The 18,619-nt window shown below is 48.4% G+C and overlaps 1 pseudogene; it reads right to left on the bottom strand.

Annotated features, from left to right (window-relative positions):
* Positions 1–1,798: 1,798 nt before the first annotated feature.
* LOC142803202 (uncharacterized) overlaps positions 1,799–18,619 on the bottom strand; it is a 41,285-nt pseudogene continuing 24,464 nt past the window's right edge.

Raw genomic sequence — 18,619 nt, 5'->3', positions numbered from 1 at the left:
GCATTTGAAAGTCGGAAACTCGCCTTTGCTTGCCACATTGTCTGGGTAATGGCTCAAATCTTCGTAGTGTCTAGCAGACTCGGCGCCGAAGGGATTGAGAGCCTCCCCCGTAGACTAGCTTACTCACTATGGAATCTGCACAAACGAATTTCCGGGCCAAACTTAACACCATGAATCTCCGGCCCTTGCCTCGGAAAACACTTCTGGCGGAGGAGTTCTGACTTCTCAGGAGATAGCTTCATACCCGTGCTCGCCAGGAAATCCTCTGTAACATCGAGTGCTCGTTGTAGATTGCCCTCCAGCTTCTCAATAGCGCCCTCCGCGGACCATATGGTGATACTGTCCGCGTATATTGCATAGCCAATGCCCGAAATGTCGGCGTACACCTGAGAGAGGTAGTGCATTTCAATGTTGAATAAAAGCGGTGACATTACTGATCCCTGCGCTATGCCAGCGTTACCCAGTGTGTACTTTTTGCTTTTCATTGGGCCGATGCTGATTGTAGCGTTCCGATCTGCCCAAAAAAAGACTTGACGAAGTTGTAAAATTCTTCACCGACGCTCAACTTGGAAACTTCATTGAGAATGTGCTCATGCTTTAGTGTGTCGAAGGCCTGCCTCAGATCGGGTGCCAACATCCCTTTGATCTCTAGAGACGTGTTACCGAGTATGGCCCTCTTAATGAGAAGCATGGCTTCTTGTGTAGACAGGGATTTCCGGAAGCCCACCATAATGTGCCGGAAGAGACCTTCATCCTCAATGTGTCCACTTATTCGATTATGAATGATATGCTCCGCCAATTTCCCAAGGTACGATGTAAATGATATCGGGAGCAAGTTTTCTGGTCCCAAGAGCTTTCCCGGTTTGGCTATGAGTATGACCTTAACCATTATCCACGCCTCTGGGACATTGCCATCAGACCATACTTGATTGATTTTTTTCTGCAAGGGCTTCTATCACTGCGTTGTCAAAATTTTTAAGAAACTTGTTTGAGATTCCGTCTGGGCCGGGCGCCGACCGTCCATTGAGGTCCCGTAAGGCATGAACAATCTCCGCGACTTCAAAAGGTCTATCCGAGATTGAGTGTCGGGTTCCTTGATATTCAGGTGCGGGGTTGTCCTATGGCATAGATCTACCTTCAGGTAATAAGTATATCTCTGCGAATTTGTCAGCAAATGTCTGTAGATCGCAGCCTTCCGAGGAGTTCATGTAGACGAGTCTCTCAATTTCCAAACGGGTGCTGCTTTTGGATGGTTTAGTGCTGTCAGTAAACAGATGCTTGAGTAGGGCCCATTTGCTACCTCAGCGCATTTTGCCGTCTGCTTCTTTGAAGACCTCATCCCATTGCTGCGCAGCAAGTTTCTTGGCATGTTGTTTAATGTCGTTGTTGAGTGGGTATATCTTGCCTCTGAGCCACTGGCTCAGCTTTTGCTTCTTCCATCTTTCACGAAGTGCGTTCTTGGCCTCCGAGTGATGTGCTAGCCTAGAGTTCGTTGCAGGTACCTCCAGCTCCACGGAGATTTTTTTGGTTGTCCGGTTCACGGCCTCTTTTAGATTACTCACGAGGTCGTCGAATGTTTCTCGCAGCATGTCTTCATTGTTTGTGATCTTGCGAAACATGTCCCAATCAGCTTACGTGTATTTTCTTAGCGGTGGTTGAGTAATGTATACGCTGATTGCCGTGAGTGTTCGCTACCCAGGTCCTCCTGTAGGTTGTCCCACGACCCTTCTACGTTGCACAGGAAGGCTAAGTCAGGAGCAGTATCACATTGGACAGAATTGCCCTTGCGTGTCGGAAATCAAGGGTCCGTGATGAGTTTCAGACCAAGCGTATCCGCAATCTCAGCAAGTTTGGTTCCTTCGGCACCATTTTTGTGAGTAACACCATGATTTATATGGCTGTTAAAATCTCCTGCACTTATGAGAGGCTTGTTTTTGGCCTGTTTTGCAGCCACTAGGAAGAGGCTGTTGGAGTTTCGAAGCCTGTTCCCCGGTGGACTGTAGACGTTTAAAGAAAAATGTTGGCTTTGCTAGCACGACCTGCGATGTTTCTACCAGCTGTGATTCCAGGCCTTGTTTGTATGCGGGGGTTGTTCTATCCACAAAGCTGATGTCTTTGCGGAGAAGAGTAGCTATATCCCTAGCACGTTTGAAGCCGGGGCACAGGGTCGGCCTGGTTACCATGTACTCCTGGAAAGCTAGATTCCGTGGGGATTCAGTGACTCCGCTTTTTAGTAGAAGAATTACATGGGGCTTTTCCTTCCATGATTTAAGGAGTCGTGCTAGACTATTTTTGTTCTTTGGGACTGAATTACAGTTCCACTGCCACAGTCTGAAAAGCTGCGGTGAACTATCTATGATCTTGTTGTGCGAGTGTTGCGACCCCACTGGCACAATTCGTATAAACTTTGTGTGGTTGAGAGGGCTCGTGTGGCGGAATCACTGGTCTCGGAGAGGGCATAAGTGCTGCTGCCACAGAAGCTGGTGCTAGTTTTTTGGTGCTCGGGTGTTCCACTGGTCTTTCTAAGTGATCTAGCCTACAGTTAATCTGCGTGATTGCCTCTTCTAACTGTTTTAGCATGGTGCTGATGGTGCTCAACGTGTTCGTACGGCACTTGCAGCATCGACTTATGGAGTTACCCTCACCAGCTGAAACGTTTAGGGGGCCTTGCTGATGTCTGACATGCCGTCACTGAACACATCCTCGCCTTCGTCCGACATAGCGGCCACTGCTCTCTGCTTGTGTGTGCTTCTTTGTGTGGTTACAACAGTGAGTGGTTGCTGATAAGGTGGGGGTGTTGGTGAAGCGCTGTCTTGAGGATCGCGAACTCTCTTGGTCATTAGTGTCATCAATTTATCTAGTTTATGCTTTAATTCTGCGTTTTCACGCTCTAGGACAAGGTTGTGCTTTTCGTATTTATTGTGCTCTGGTTGTTCCTTACCTCTAAACAGGGCTCACGGCAGGGGCTGGGCTCTCGCTCTACTGGTGTTGTCGTCACTGCTGCTGCTACCACTCACCAGCTCGTCCACCCAGGTAAGCTTGGCCTTGAACCAAGAGCGGCTCGTTGATCGGCTCCCGGCAGATCCTCGGGGACCACGTCGGAGACGAGAGCGCCCTCGAGAGCGAGAGCGCTCTCGGGAGCGGGAAACCTCTGTAAAGCAGGAATGCGCCCTAAAGCGGGAATGCCCTCTGAAAAGGGAGCTTTGCCTTGCATCAGCACCAGGTGTCCCTTGCTTCAAGGCCATCCAAGCACACTCCACTTGGTCTGCCCCCGATTTGGAGCGCCTGTCCCTTCGGCGTTTTCTCACTATGTGTGGAACCGGGTATCTCCTCTTGGACGAACTCTCACCCGTGATGAGATCTCCTTCCCAAAGCTTGCATTAGGGGTTGCAACTGTGCGTCTTTTTGGTAGCTTCTTGAATGTTCTTCCCGCAGTTGTGGCACTTTTTCCTCCTTGCTCTTGTGACATACGTCGACTTGGTGCCCCACTTGGCCGCAAGCATAGCAGATATCCACCTACCCTCTGTACAGCGACTCCTCCATGGACGCCGATCCGCACGCAACGTGCCTCGGTACGTGTGAACCTCCAAACAGTACGACTACTGCTCGCGTGTTCACGCCAATCGCTGTTGGGTTACGGCTGTTCACAATTGGCTCGTGTAGTTGGGGCTCAGTAATCGACGGGTCTATGTTTCTAAGTACCCCTTTGCAAGTATTCTCCGGTTCCACTACGTAGGCGGCTACCTCGAAGGCTCCAAAGCTTGTGTGTATTCTTTGTACGATTGCACAAACCTTGGAATTGGTTGTCATATTGGAGTAGAAATGACAATAATGTTTTGTACCTTGTTTCAATTAAACAAAGTCTTGCTCTGTCTGTTGGTCCGTGAGCGCTGCGGCCATAATCAGTGACTTTAAGAGTGCGAAGTGGTCCACTCTGCATTCATACCTCCCATTGGATGGACTATAACCCTAAGGTGTTCTTCCGGAATTCTGAGGAGTCGGAAACCAACTACAACCCTCTGAAATGTCGATGGGGTACAATTGTAACGTCAGTTTTTCTTAGTCGCGTCTTCACTTTTTGCGCCAGACGCACGCGTTGCGTTCTTTACCTGGTGCGGCCGTCTTCGATTACCAAAGGCAGTAATCCAGTGCGTGTCGGAAAGATCGTCTTGCGTATTGTTCATTCCTTCCACTACGATTGTCTCAAACATGACGTCTGGTTTCGTCGTACGCAGACCTCACTGGGCCCGGCTCTGCCTCGTGTAAGACGTAGTCGTAGCCAGGTCTAATGTCGTACTCACGCTAAGCCTAGACGCGGTCAGGTTCAGCATCTGACGCACCGCGTCAACTGGTCAAAACATGATGAAGTATAGAAAAATGCACTCACTGCGTAAACGGTGATATCTTATAGAGCGCTGAAGGGCTGTTCACATAAGTACCAAACCTTTGCGCCAATCGTCAAAAATGTGGCTGAAATCACATAAAGAAGTGAGAGTCGACACAGACACAGAGGGCACGGCACGATCAAGATGTCTAAAACGCCGTTTCTGCTATTGCGAGTCAGTTACAGTTCTACGTATCGTATTTATAATGATGCTTGGTAGTTATGTCATGCCCACGCAGATGCCATGCTGTTTTGAATGATTGTTGGTTTCTGCTGTTGCTGCTGGTTGGTGGTGACGTCGAGGAGAACCCCGGTCTAAAGCTGGGGAACTTTTGCAGAAAATTCTTGCAAAACGAAATTCTTTGAATAGCGAAATTCGCGATATCAGGAAAGAAATTGCTGAGGTCAATGCTAAAACAGAAAAAAATGCAAAGTGTGCTGTCGATGTTTGATGAACTGAAGGATAGAATAGATAAATTGAGACTACCATGTGAGAGCAAAATGACAAACTAATCAATTATGAAAATAGAAGCAGACGAAATAATCTCTTAGTATTTGGCCTCACTGGAGCGCGAACGATTGTGAGCAAGTGTTAGACGCGTTGTGAATGACATTTTTACGTTCTTGGCGTAGACGTCACTACGGTCGAACGAATTCATCTGATCGGTAAAGTAAACCAGGATAAACCAAGACCAGTGATTTTGAAGTTTTACGACAGCAAAGAAGAACATATGTTTAAAAACTGCAAAAACTGAAAGTAACTTTGATCAGAATAAGCAACGTTTATGTGAAGGAAACAGTGTAGATACGAAAGAAGTTATGGGAAAGCGCTGCCACAGATAGATAAGTAGGTGCGGAAGTAGGTGCGAAAGTAGGTGCGAAAGTAGGTGCGAAAGATAAATAGGTGCTCTTGCATGATAAACTTAAGATAAACGGTGACTTATAGGCATGGGATGACATCAGGGGCAAGCGCTATTTGCTCTCGGGCAAACGTGACTCTGATAAAACAAAACGAAGTGAGCGCGTCGTATGAACCAAGTCAAACGAATCTGATAGCCCAGGCAGCTCTTTCGACACACCAAGAAAATAGCTAAGATTGCTCTCATTCAATTCTCGCAGAGTAGTGAACAAGACTACGCACCTTGAGTACTTATTGCTGTTACACGATCCTCATATAATCACAATAACGGAAACATGGTTGCATGAAAATGTGCCGAATGATTGAGTTGTACCTCCCAGTTGCAAAATATTTAGAAAAGACAGAGACTCACGGGAACGTGGGGTGTGTATAGTTGTTAAAGGTTCTCTAAATGCTTCATTGATTGATCTTGAAGTACCAGAGACTTTCTGGTGCAGAGTAACTTGTGACAGTACTGTTTTTTTTTTATTGGAGTTGTATATCGGCCACCCGCAAGCTCCTCTGAGTTCCTGAAATGCATGAACAAGTTTTTATGTGAGAATGTAAATGGGAACACTAGGTTGGTAATGACTGGACATTTTAGTATTCCACATATAAACTGGAAGCATATTTCGTACAGCGGTGGAAAACCAGCAAACGCTGAAAAAATGCTAGAAATTTTGTTTACCTACAATCTAAAGCAAATAGTGCTTTAGGATACCGGAATTACGCTGACTTCACGGTTGTTACTAGACTGGGTGTTCCTATCCAATAAGTCAAACGATTACAAAGTAACGGTGGAAGATCGTATATCGGATCACAGGATGATCTGTCTTGAGCTGCCTGTTCGAGCAACGTGATATGGGAAGAGGTATACACAAGTAAAGGTTAAAAGCTATGTTAGGGCCCACGATACTACAATTCTTGACTGTGTGGAGGTTCAATTTGAAACATCGAGACAACCTCTGGTTTGAAATCGGTAGAAGAGCTATGGCAAGAATTCAAGTGTGTTATAAGTTACTGCATAGACAATTATGTTCCATGACATGTTCAAAAAACAAAACAAAGAATCCCTTGGATAACCCGAGATATAGTTCATATTCTTACAGGGAAACCTATATTTGTGAATATTTTCGATGTTTACACGCGATGACAATGGCTGGCACACTTGCTTGCTTGCTTGTTCTTTTCTTTTGTGGCTCTCACCCACTAAGGGGGATTGGCCAAGAAGCCGGTGGTTAATGCAAGTAAATACCTATAGATTTTCTAGATTAGGGGAATATGATTACTGTGTTTTGACTGTGAAATTAATTTGGCGCAATGGAAAAAAAGAAAAAAAAGGGGGGGAGAAATAATAGAATTTGTTGAATATCTGTGGTGGAATCGTTATATGAAATTCTCCTGAAAGTTGAATCATTGCAGTGCTGGTACACTGACGGGCTGGGACCAGTCTCTATCCACTTCGTAGTCTTTTTTTTCAGGCAGAGACCCTGTACTGCTTTATGCCGTATCCCACTACTGCCTTGTGGCTCTGCCCCGCGGCGTTAAAGCCCCGACCCGGCGCTTGTCATGAAAGCATAGTGTAAGTTGACACATAAGGCCTCAGTCTTATGACGCGCACAAGAGTAGATGGTGGTGGCGTTGAGTGCGCTTCATCGACGACTCGCTGTATCTCGTAGGTAAGGTTAGTTACCTTACGTAGGACTTTGTATGATCCGTCATAGTGAAATAAGAGCTTTTCTGAGAGGCCGATGTGACGAAATGGGGTTCACAAAAATACCATAGAACCGTGTGCATGCGAAACTTCACGGTGGTGATGATCGTACCAATCTTTCAGAGAGGCTTGAGAAAATATGAGTCTTTTTTATTGCAACAAAGACTTGCCTTTAAGGCATAATATTTTTGTTAAATGTGTGCTGTTAGGCCGGTGTTGTGTATGAATTGAAGTAGTGTCTTGTGGAATCTGTTTTCATGTAACCAGCGGTTGTAACTGGCTGTGTCGCTGTAGCGAAGGCTGGCTTGAGCGAGCTGACGGGAGCGTTCTAGCTGCAACCCTTTACATGTCCATAAAAGGTGGTATGTATTTGCTTGCATCGCAAGAGTGGGACAATACGGACACTTATCACCAACTCGTAAATGTGACCAGTTCCATGACGATATAACGGCCGGTGTAAGGGCCCCCCTGCCCGAAGCCTCCTAAGCACAACTTCCTCCGTCCTAGTAAAGTGAGGGGGGAGAGAGCAGACAGACGGTGGAATGAGAGCACGTGTATCCTGCCGGAAAACATTTTTACGGGTATGGAGTAAGTTTAGGGGCTGAGGTGGAAGGGGAATGAGAGGAAGGTCTATGTCTGGAGGGCAGTGCGCATGCTGGTCGGCAGCAATGTTGTGTGGGTTCGCAGCAAGGCCTTGAATCCAATGTACTTTTACGCAAGTAGACGTATTATGGTTCAGCTTATGAATCGCCTCGCAGATCTCCATCGCCTGGTGTACGAGTCGTTCTCGGGAAATCTGTCGTGCTGCGTCGGCTCCTTCTATGGCATCGCGGACGTATGTCACAGGAGAGCTTGAACCAGTGGGAAGGAGTGTATAAAAAGGCAAAGAGGGTTCACGTTCATGAAGAAAGTAGAACGGGGAATAGCCTGCAGTGTCATGTCTGGAGGAGTTCTAAACGAAGGTGACGTAGGGTAACGTTGCGTCCCAGTCGCGGTGGTCTGGAGAAACATGCATCGACAACAAGTCGGTGATAGTGCGATTCAGGCACCCTGCAAGTTCATTAGTTTGTGGATGGTTTGCCGTTGTGAACTTGTGGTTTGTGGAACAGTAACGTACAATATCCCGGACGATGCGTGATAAAAAGTATCGGCCTTGGTCATTAACGAGCTGTCAAGGAGCACCGTGATGCAAAATGATGTCATGCAGTAGAAAGTCGGCGACATCGGTAGCGCAGCAGGGTGGAAGAGCGCGGGTGATCGCGTAACGTGTCGCGTAGTCTGTCGCCATGGCAACGCATTTGTTCCCGGATTCAGAAGTGGGAAATGACGCGAGAAGGTCGAGCCCTACGTGGTAGAATTGTTCAGCGGAGATCTCAATAGAGTGAAAGGGGCAAGCTGGAAGCGATGTTGGTCATTTTCGACGTTGACAAATGTCGCAGCTGGCGGCATACTTTTGCACAAAGTGATATAGGCGTGGCCAGAAAAAACGGCGCCGGCCGCGATCATAGGTGCGGGTGACTCCCAGGTGATTAGCGGCGGGTTCATCTTGAAGCTATTGGAGAACATCTACACGCAAATGGGAATGCGCAACGAAGAGGCGGTAAGGACCATTAGGGCGCATGTTTTGGTGGTAGAGAATCCCTTCATAAAAGAAATACACGTTCAAAGAAGTGGGTGGAGTAGCGGAATTCAGGCTTTCTATGATGAGAAGTATGTTCTGGTCGCGGCGTTGCTCAGAAGCGATATCAAGAAAGTCTGATATTGATAAGACGCAAGCCTCAGTAGCTCTCTCTGTGGCATCTGGCGGATCCACTGGCTACTGTGACAGGTAGTCGGCGTCCTGATGGAGGCGACCAGATTTATACACGACCGAGAAGGTGTATGCTTAGAGGCAGAGAGACCAATGACTGAGACGTCCCGTGGAATCCTTGAGCTACGAAAGCCAGCAGAGCGCATTAAGATCAGTTACAACAGTAAAACTGTGGCCGAACAGGTGCGGGCGAAATATAGTGACAGCGCAAACACAAGCAAGACCCTCTCTTTCGGTGATGAAATATTTGTCGGCAGGGGACAAAAGGTGGCTGGCGTAGGCGATAACGAAGTCACGTCCATACTGATGCTAAGCTAAAACAGCACTACTTCCGTGGTCACTCACGTCCGTACAAACTTCTGTCGGTATGGTCTGATCGAAGTAGGCTAATATAGGCGTAGTCGTGAGGGCTGCAATGATCGCCGAAAATTCAGCACTTTGAGGCGAACTCCAAGTAAATGGGACGTCGTTTTTAAGAAGCCCGGTGAGAGGCCTCGCCATATCGGCAAAACTCCAGATGAATCGGTGGAAATAGAAGCAATAAACAAAGAAGCTCCGGACATCCTCAGCAGAAGAGGGTACGAGAAATCAAATCACTGCGCAAATTTTGTCTGGATCAGGCTGTACCCCAGATGCGTTGACGAGGTGACCAAGTACAGTTATTTTGCGACAGCCGAAACGGCATTTGGAGGAGTTCAGCTGGATACCAGCGTTGCGGAATACTTGGAGAATACTGGACTCGCGAACTTCGCTGAAAAAACAATTATATAATCTAAGTAGCACAAGCAAGTAGACCATTTTAAGCTGCGCAGAAGTGAATCTATCATGCGCTCAAAGATGGCCGGCACATCGAAAATCCCAAACGCCATTGCTTTAAATTGATATAACTCGTCGGGGGTTACAAACACTGTTTTTTTTTCTCGGTTTCGTGGGTCGACAGTGATCTGCCAATAACCAGATCGAAGGTCAATGGACGAAAAAAACTTTGCGCCATGAAGGCAGTCAAGGGCGTCATCTATTCCTGGTAAGGAGTAAACATCCTTCTTAGTGACATTGTGGAGATGTCTATTGTCTACGCGAAACCGCCATTTGTTGTCCTTCTTCTTGATAAGCATGACCGGGTATGCCCATGGACTAGATAAATGTTCGACGACACCTTTGGCGAGCATTTTCTCGACCTCTTTCTGGATGACAGAGCGTTCGGCATCGAAAACACGGTAAGGGCGGCGATGTTTTGGGTTGGCATCGCCGGTGTTGATGTGATGGGTCACAACTGATGTCTGGCCTAAAGGGCGGTTGTCAAGATCAAATATGTTCACATAGAATGTCAAGAGACGGCAGAGGTCTTGTGCTTCGAAGGGCAAAAGATATGGTGCTATCATTTTGGCAATTCTTACTTCAGAACTTACTTCAGAATTCCAAAGAAAGATTTCAAGCACGTCTTGAAAGAGGGGAGACGTCATCAAGTATTTATAGCACAAAGTTTTCGTGACATAGTGCCGGATGGAAAGGGTGCTGGTTAGAGTGACGCGGAGTCCTTCTGCCGTTGATTCATGCAGGAACCCACCCTCCTTAGGTATAGCTTTTTCACAAGTTACTAAGAACTCGTTGATAACATGCTTGTAGCTACGAACGATGAATGTTTCGTCGAAATGAGCTTCGCACACAACGCACTTATTTTCCAGTGGTTTGTCAGCGCGAGGAATCGCACGCTCCGAGGTCTTGCGCCGTTCATCGGCGGAAGCAGAAAAGAGAGACGCTTTCTTCCCTTGTTTGTGGGCCGAAACATATGTCGCATTGCATCCAGGTGCAAAGCATTGTCTTTGCTGTTTACCCATCACTGTGGCATGGTCAAACTGGCGCGCATTGATCCCGAACAAGTCCAAATAGGCAAAGCGCAGACGCTGCAAGTTGCGAGCACACAAGCAAGCGACTAAAAGTACCGCACTACCGGCTGGTGAGCGCTCTCGGCCGATCATGGATGGATGGCTGGATGGATATGACTGTACCCTTTAGATCGGGTGGTGGCTAGCCCCACCAAGCCGTAATACTTAATGAATCAAAAACTAGATATATTTTTCCCTTAAATAGTGAGGTTTAGGATTCGTACTTTGCAGTTAAGGGTTTAATTTTCACTCGTGCCTTGACTTTAGCCACCAATCAGATAACCTCCTTCTAGTTCATTCTACCCGCTGAAAGTCTATTTTGCCCTCCCTGTCCCTAAACTCCAGTGCTTTGAAAAACTCTGCGCCATCATCCTGAACTATAGGGTGAAGCCCTTTATAGAACATTATCAAGTGTTCGGCAGTTTTTTGGTGGCGACTTGCGTGCCGCCCCGCGGCCGAATGAAATAGCAGCACGCCTCTTTTCAAGGCACAGCCAGGACGATGCTGACAACTCTCCTTCTAGCCACCATAGTGCCGCCTTCAAATCGGCAGCCGCCATTCAGCTCCCCCCGTCTCGTCTCGGCTGGTTGGGTGAGACACGTGCGCGGCGTTTTCTCGCAAAATGCCTGGGTGTTGGCGTGCCACAGTGCACAAAACACTCGCGAAATGGCTACAGGATGTTCAGATTCCCGAAAGATCCGAAAAGGTGACTCTTGTGGCTTGTAAAGATCAAGCGCGAGAAGTGGCATCCCACGGACCGTTCGTGTTTGTGCAGCGTATGTTATGCCATTTCAGCATTTAGAAAGTTATAACCTGAAGCGTTGTCACACGGGTATTTTAAATCGCGATAAAGCCTGATGTGATTGGCTCTCTTACGCCCACCAGCTGCACAAGGGCATCAATCACAGTTGAGAAAGTTGATTTAATTGGGCTTAATTGCAATCACCAGTGCACCGGGTGCAACACACGTTCATTTGCATGCTGTGTACATGCACATTTATCTCCTTCATTTTGAATAGCCCAAGATGCGTTGTTCTTAATCGCTTCTTCTACACAAGCTAAATTGCACGAAAGACCTACAATGCGCGCTTGGTGCTGCCGGCGCCTTCAACTATTTTGTTTAGGGGCAAAGGTCCTTACGCCGTGGGACGTATGTCGAGTATCGTCGTAGTCATCGTAGTCGTTGTAGCCAGTTGTATTGCATTGCACGTCAATAAAAACGTGTCACAGCATATCCACGGAGTGAATGATGTTACGTGAGGCGAAGCGTCCGTAAGTCCATACGTGCGTCCTTCCGTACGTCTGTTCATCAGTTCGTTCATCTCTGCATTCGCCCATTCGTCCGTCCCTGCGTTGGTGCGTGCGCCCGTTTCTAACGCCTGCGACATGAAATGGGCTCTAAAGCTTGTATACGTCACTCAGTTTTGCACGTCCCGGTGAACTCCAGTTACGAAAATGATGACTCACGCTTCCTGGCTGACATAATTTTCCAAAAGAAAATTAAGTGTCGTGGAGATGCTGAAGAGAAGATAGATGATGTGGAAATTATTTTCGTTGAAGCGTTGAATTCACTTAGGTTCACCATTTTGAACCATATGGGTGGATTTCGTGTGTAAGAAATCTTGAAGAAAATGGACTGTGGGCAGTGCAGGGCTGCAATGAAGTGATCGGCGAGCCATGAACACGCATATTTAAAAGGACTAAAGGAGTATGGTCAGGATGGTGAGAATTGTGTTATCCGAGCGGTAAGGTTATGAGCTCTCTAATATTTTGGGAAGAGGACTTTAAAGGAATCACATCCTGGACACACAAGCTGTTCACTTTGAAGTCCCCTCTCAAATTTGTAACTGAATAATGAAAAATTCGGGGACCCTTAAGGTTCGCTTTTAATAGTTGAACACGACAGCAAAACCTGGCACCTCGTGCACCCTTCAACCACTACGTGCATACTTCTTAATATATGTTGTTACACACACGCGCGCTTACAGTAAATCATACCAGCGCGCGTGCGCGAATGGTACGTACAGACGATGACGATAGTTATAGCGCGAGAACAAAGCGACGACACAGAGACGTCGTTTTGTTCTCACGCTATAATTATCGACATGCCATACCGACTAGCCCAAGCTGCCACACTTCTATGGAACTTACAGGTTTCAAAGACGATAGTCTTTCTTCGGGTACTTCAACGCAAACATTCTGGTCTGTCTGTCTTTCTGTCTGTACACTTGACTGTTTGTCCGCTGTCACAATACGCACCCGGCAATGCAGTTTACGATCTGATGGTAGCGCCATAACACGCAGCCTAGCGAGTAGACGCAGCGAAACTAAACTTGAACGTGCATATCATTTTCTTTTTTGTTGTTGTTGCGAGCAAGTGGGTCACGGCTGATTATGTAAGCGCCCAGGAAGCGTTCTTTGAAAATGTGCCAAAAAAGGCACTGACACTTCAGTGTGTCGCTGTGTTCAGCGAGTGTTTTACTTTGTTGGTATCCCTGGCAGCCGGTACCAACAATGCTGAGGCAGCCCAAAGATCTTCGTCGTGGCCTCTGGTCCACTAATGGGTGCCTATACCCCAAACGGCACCAAGCGATACCCGAAACGGTCAACCCTATCCGCAGCGCCTACCAGTAATGCTCAAGTTTCAGCGTTCAAACTTTCGTGGTTGTCAAATAAAAAGCAAATACTGCGCATATTTGAGACACCATAACAACATGTCAATATTTTGTATGTTTTGCAACCAGTGAGGTCACGTAAAAACACTGGTTGTTATTCAAGAAGCGTTAGCCACGACAAGCTAAAACAGGCAGAAACCCGCAAAGCACGAGCCATACACGGACGTCAACGTCTTCTTTCACGCTGGCACAGAGCTGGCACCACTATGCTCCGGTACAATTACTCCTCACGCAGAGAGGAACTAGCCTGGTGAGCTTGGGAAATGACCCGACAGGGTGTCATAGCACGGTTTGAGGCGTGATACGTGTACTGTTTCACGCCCATGGCAGCGTTGGTCCGAAGGTGTATCAATGGGCTCAAGTTCATAGTTGACAGAAGATGTTTGTTGCACCACACGGTAGGGGTCATGGTATTTCGACGAAAGCTTCGGGGAAAGGCCGGGAGGGGTAGACAGGACCCAGAGCCAAACCAACAATCCTGGGTTATAGTGGACACTAGACGCAGAGGCATCGTGGTCAATTTTCTGGCGCCATTGGTCTTGCGCGGTAAATGAGCCAGCGAGTTGACGACACTCTTCGGCATAAGCAGCTGCTTTGGAAACAGGCGTCGCTTCGGAAACATCAGGCCTGTAAGGGAGAATGATGTCCATGGAGCATGATGGCTCACGTCCGTACAAGAGAAAGAAAGGAGAAAAGCCAGTGCTTGTTTGTGGCGCAGAGTTGTACGCGTACGTGACAAAAGGGAGCACTCGGTCCCAATTAGTGTGGTCGTCAGAGGCGTACATGGCAAGCATATCTCCAAGGGTACGATTAAAACATTCTGTCATGCTATTGGTTGGAGGATGGTATGCCGAGGTTTTCCGATGGACAGTGCGACAGTCGTTGAGCAGCTCGTCGACGGCGTTCGAGAGAAACACGCGTCCATGGTCACTCGATGATTCACGAGGTGCACCGTGTCGCAAAATCAGATGGTGAAGAAGAAAAGACGCAACGCCTTTCGCAGTGGTAGCAGTCAGCGCAGATGTTTCAGCCTAGCGTGTCAAATGGTCGACGGCGGCGATAACCCACCGGATGCCTCGAAGAGTGTTGGGTAGAGGACCATAAATGTCAATTGCGACGCAATCGAATGGTCTCGCTAGGCAGGTTAAGGGTTGCATAGGGCCAGCAGTGCTGTGAGAAGGCGTCTTGCGGCGTTGACACGTGGTGCATGACCGAACGTACTGGCGAACGTGCCGATACATGCCGCGCCAGTAGTATCTTTGACGAAGGCGAGAGTAAGTCTTGAATACTCCAGCGCGGCCACACTGAGGTTCATCGTGAAAGGCAGCGCAGATGTCTGAGCGCGAACGACCGGAAATGACAAGGAGCCACCTACGGCCATTTGTCACGTAATTGAGGCGATACAACAAGCCTTCACGGACAGCAAAGTGTCTTGCTTGACGAGAGAGGGAGCGTGGAGTCAATTCTGACGAACTGTGAAAGAGGACGTCGAGCAAAAAATTTTCGTCCAGGGATCCTTGCGCTGCTAGAATGGCATGTCGGTAATGCTCAACGAAGATGAATCGCAGATGGCACTTGGTAAGCAGGGAAGGTCAGGAGGCAGCGGAGAACGGAAGAGGCCATCCGCGTATGAATGTCTGCGTCCGAGCGATAAATAACACGGATGTCACATTCCTGAAGGCGTAAAGCCTAACGAGCGAGGCCGCCAGTAGAGTCTTTCATGGACGCTAGCCAGCATAAGGCATGGTGATTTGTGACATCAAACTGGTGTCCGTAAAGTTAAGTGCGAAATTTTTCTATAGCCCAAATGATAGCCAAGCACTTCTTTTCCGTGACGGAATTGTTGGACTCTGCCTTCGTTAGGGTACGGCTGGCATAGGTGACAACGTACTCGTCGCAGCCATCCTTGCGTTGAGCGAGAATTGCACCGAAACCGACACCACTAGCACCCGTATGCATTTCAGTAGGTGCATTGGGATTGAAGTGGCGGAGAACTGGCGGAGAAGTGAGTAGCCGGCGCAGCGCCATGAATGCGTCATCGCAGTGGGAATTCCAGCCAAAGAGGCCCGCGCTACTAGAAAGAAGCTAAGTCAGGGGGGCAATTATAGAGGCGAAATTGCGAATAAAACGCCGAAAATACGAACACAAGCCTACGAAACTACGAAGCTCCTTTAGGGTAGTAGGCTTAGGGCACTCGGCAACGGCACACAGTTTGGCAGGGTCTGGCGATATTGCTTTTTTTAGATGACGTGGCCGAGCGTTGCGAGTTTGCGGGTGCCAAAATGACATTTCTCGAAGTTCAGTTGAAACCCGGCTGCCGTAAGGCACTGGAGAACCGCTGCCAGACGGGAAAGATTAGCTTAGAAATTTGCAGAGAATACAACTATTTCGTCTGAATGGCAAAGACAGATGTGTCATTTAAGTCCCCTGAGGACACTGTTCATCAGCCTTTCAAAAGTCGCAAGTGCATCGCAAAACCGAAAGGCATTACATTAGATTATTATAAGCCGTCAAGGGTCACAAACGCCGTTTTTGGATGGTCTGGTTCGGCCATTGAAACTTGCCAATATCCAGAGCACAGATCCAGTGAAGAGAAAAACTCTGCACCTTGAAGGCAATCCAAGGCGTCATCAATGTGTGGCAGGGGATAAACATCCTTGCGTGTGATCTTTTTTAGTCGACAATAATCCATGCAAAGCCTGATAGAGCCAACCCTTTTTCGCACGAGGACCACTGGCGAAGCCCAAGCCCTTTGTGAGTGTTGAATAACACCACGTTGCAGCATCTCGTCAACGTGTTGAGTGATGACATCACGCTCAGCCTGCGAGACGCGGTAGAGGCGCTGACGAAGCAGATTATGATGATCGGTGTCGATATGGTGAGCAACAACTGACGTGCGTCCCAAAGCAGGTTGTCCGTGGTAGAAGGAGGCGCGGAAACGGTCAAGTAGTTGAACGAGCTGATTGCGTTGGTCTTGCGTAAGCCCGGTGTTGACGCTGCGCAACAGAATGTCTTCGTCAGGTAGTGAGGGCGCGGTGGCAGCTGTGACAGCATCCATGGACATCGGCGTCGTGTCAGAAGAGGCATCGAAAGGAAACATGTCATCATAAGTGTCAGACTCCCAATACATTCGCCATGCAATAAAGTAGCGAGACAAGGGAACGGATTGCACACGTACACAGCACTAGAGCCAACGGCAAGTGTTATGACGGCAAACGGGACGACAAGGTTCCGGCGACGAGCACATTCTTGTAACGGCATAAAGAGGGCAGTTGAATCGGGGACGGAGTTGCACAAAAGAGAGACCACGATGACCTAAAAAGCAGAGATGACGACGTCAGCGGCGACGAGCACCTTTTTGGATGAGCAAGAAGGATCTATGAATGTCGTGCTGAATCGAAACAAAACGATTTGAGCATGAGCGCAGTCGACAACCGCATGATTAGCGGAAATAAAGTTCCATCGCAGAATAATTTCATGAGAAGCATGCGGAAGCACGACAAATTCAACGATGTAAAACACTTCTTGAATCACAACACGAGCAGTGCATGTGGCAGAAGGTTGGACGTGCTGGAAACTCGCTGTGCGTAAAGAAATGTCAACCAGTAGAGTCGTCACTTTGTTACGTTTGCGGCATAACACTTCACTGATTACACAAACAGCGGCACCTGTGTCGACAAGAGCAGTTGTGGCGAAACCGTCCACACACGCGGCAATCTCGTTAGGGGGCGACAGATGAGGCCTTGGAAATTTCGTCGGTGGCGCAGGTCTTTCCTCAGGAACTGCGACTGTTAGTTTTCCTATTGAGCGTGGTTGGAACAGCGAAGCATGGCGGAAGGAGACCGAAGACGGGGTGAAGGAGATCGACGTGGGCTGAAGTCTGGTCGACGTGAGCCGGGTCAGTTGCATCAGGTGTCACAAGCGATTCTGACTGCCGAGGATTGTTGCCGGAATGCGGAGCATCATTAAAATAAAATCCATGGCGACGACAGTAGCGCGCGACATGTCCTCGAACACCGCAACCGTAGCACACGGTCCGGTTATCCGAAGTACGCCAAGAGTTTACAGGTGCTCGAGGTGGCGGGAAGGGTCGATTTACGGGATAAACCGGAACTGGTGACCTGTAGTAGTTGGTGGCAGGACTGTATGAAGGAAGCGGTGGTTGGACAGGAGGTCGGCGGATGGCTTCTGCATAAGTCAGTGGTGCAGCAACTGATATTGAGGACGCGGGCGAAGGGAGAGCGTCGGTAACTTGCGTCTGAATAGCACGGCGAAGTGAGTGGTCCAGTGCTGTGGGAGTCTCGTTGATGGTGGTCACAAGAGAGAACTGTCAAGCAACTTCCTCCCGGATATGCTGTGGAATTTGAGGCATCAACATGCTGTAGTCGGTGCCACTGCTTTTGCACTCCAAAGTCGAAATATCCGCTGTTTGCGTATTAATGCGACGTGTAGAAATTCGCTGCTTGCGCAGCTCATCAAACCTTTGACATAGCTGAATCACGGCCATGATGGTCCGTGGGTCTTTGGCCGCAAGCATATGAAAAGCGTCGTCATCAATGCATTTCAGTACATGCTTTATTCTGTCAGCTTCCATCATCCTCGCATCAACTGGCCTGCAAAGGCTGATCACATCCTCAATGTAGCTTGTGAAGCTCTCACCATTTCGTTCAAATCGTCCTCGCAGCCCAAGTTCAGCGCGAAGCTTGCGCATGGCTGGACGACCAAAAAACGAGGTCACGGTCTCTATAAAAACCGAGCAGGTGGTGATGTCAGCTTGGTGGTTGGTGAACCATAGGTTGGCCGAATCTGTCAGGTAGAATATTTCGTGACTCAGCTTCGCAGGGTTATCACACTTGTTAATCGCGCTGGTACGCTCGTAGTCTGCCAGCCAGTCCTCGGCATGACGATCTTCAGGGCCATTGTAGACTGGTGCGTCACGCAGACGAAGTACACCAGGGCACATGACAGGCGGAGGCGTGGAGAAGCTTGTGAGGGATCAACGCGCTCGGTCATCTCGGAATCAGATGGTAGCTTACGGCTGTGGAGCTGTAGGACGTTACCCAGCATGTTTCCACCAAATGCAACGAGTGAGGTCACGTAAAAATATTGGTTATTATTCGAGAAGTGTTAGCCGCAACACGCTGGTACAGGCAGAAACCCGGCAAGCACGAGCCACGCACGGACGTCAACGTCTTTTTTCACGCTGGCAGGAGCTGGCGCCACTATGTTCCGCTACAATTTGTTTTTATACT

This window comes from Rhipicephalus microplus, chromosome 3, assembly GCF_043290135.1.
Source record: "Rhipicephalus microplus isolate Deutch F79 chromosome 3, USDA_Rmic, whole genome shotgun sequence".
Classification (NCBI taxonomy): domain Eukaryota; kingdom Metazoa; phylum Arthropoda; class Arachnida; order Ixodida; family Ixodidae; genus Rhipicephalus; species Rhipicephalus microplus.
Note: the sequence above shows the minus strand (reverse complement) of the source record. Positions and strands in the feature narration are given on the sequence as shown.